General features: G+C 55.8%; 1 pseudogene; it reads right to left on the bottom strand.

Annotated features, from left to right (window-relative positions):
- Positions 1 to 398: 398 nt before the first annotated feature.
- On the bottom strand, positions 399 to 530 carry LOC137505823 (U2 spliceosomal RNA; annotated as a pseudogene).
- Positions 531 to 1,250: the final 720 nt, after the last annotated feature.

Below are 1,250 nucleotides of genomic sequence, written 5' to 3'. Positions count from 1 at the left end.
CCCGAGGGGTTGAAGGATCCTGGGGTCCTCCGAGGAGGACCCCGACTGTGCCCAGTGGTTACCCAAAGGGCCTGGCCATGTGGCATCCCACATGGTCCGGGTGGCTCCCCCGAGGGGGAGCCGGGTGGGAACCGAAGTCCCCTGGGAACCGAAGTCCCCGTGCCAGCAAGCTGGCCCCGACCTTGCGGCCGGAGTGATAAAAATTCCGCACTCTCCCTAGCCAAAAGGCCGGGGAGCTGCGTTAGTTGGCGATGCATATGGGCAGTACAGACCAAAGCACCCTACTTCCGCCTGAGATCTGCCACATCTCAGGTTTTTTCGGGTGCACCTGGAGCGCCACTTCCAGGGGCAGTACGCCTAAGCAAAGCCCTCAGCCATTCAGCCTCGACCATGGTATAGATCCATTCCATCAGTCCCTGGGAATTACGACCAGGAAGGACACCCTGCCACAGTGCCATCCCTCCAGGTCCCCCCAAAAATTTCAAGAACAGATACTACACTTGATCTTAGCCAAAAGGCCGAGAGGCAGTACAGTGCTGCCCTTAGAGAGAAGGGGAGGGAGGGAAGGAGTGGGAGGGGGGAATAGCGCTGCGGAGGGGGGCTTTGAGGCGCCCCCTCACTACACACATATAGCCGGCGGCGATCAGACCCCCCCCCCCCCCCCCACCAGGACATCCCCCTAGTGGGGAAAAAAGGGGGGGGGAAGTCTGATCGCCCTGCTGCAATACGATCTGTGCTGGGGGCTGCGGTCCTTAATTCCTCATAAAATACTGATGGTGCTCTATTTTATGAAATATCCAATATGATATATCCTAAAACAAGTCAGTAACACATACTAAACTAAACTAACCAACTGACTAACTGACTAGTCTACAAGTCCCAATGTTTGGTAAATCTTATATTTGATAGGTCTCATATTTCTCTCTGCATGGTTTTAGCACCATGTAAATTGGCATCCAGTAAGGTCATGTATATCACATGTTCTGTCTCACACACATATTTAGTCACAGATCCGTGAGGGGATATGCAAACATTTCTACTCTTAAGCCTAATCTACATGTAGCGATCCGGCGGCTTAGTTAGCCGCCGGATCGCCACTTCCGTATCCCCGCGCGTACCCGCCGCGTCCCCGCTCGCCTGCGTGTCCGTCGGATTCGATATCCGCTCGTCCCCGCCGGCGCCACTTATCTTCCGCCTGATTCCCTGCCATTGTCCCCTCGCGGGGAACGAGCAGGGAATCGGCGGCGGCG

This window comes from Hyperolius riggenbachi, chromosome 4, assembly GCF_040937935.1.
Source record: "Hyperolius riggenbachi isolate aHypRig1 chromosome 4, aHypRig1.pri, whole genome shotgun sequence".
In the NCBI taxonomy this organism is placed as follows: Eukaryota; Metazoa; Chordata; class Amphibia; order Anura; family Hyperoliidae; genus Hyperolius; species Hyperolius riggenbachi.
Note: the sequence above shows the minus strand (reverse complement) of the source record. Positions and strands in the feature narration are given on the sequence as shown.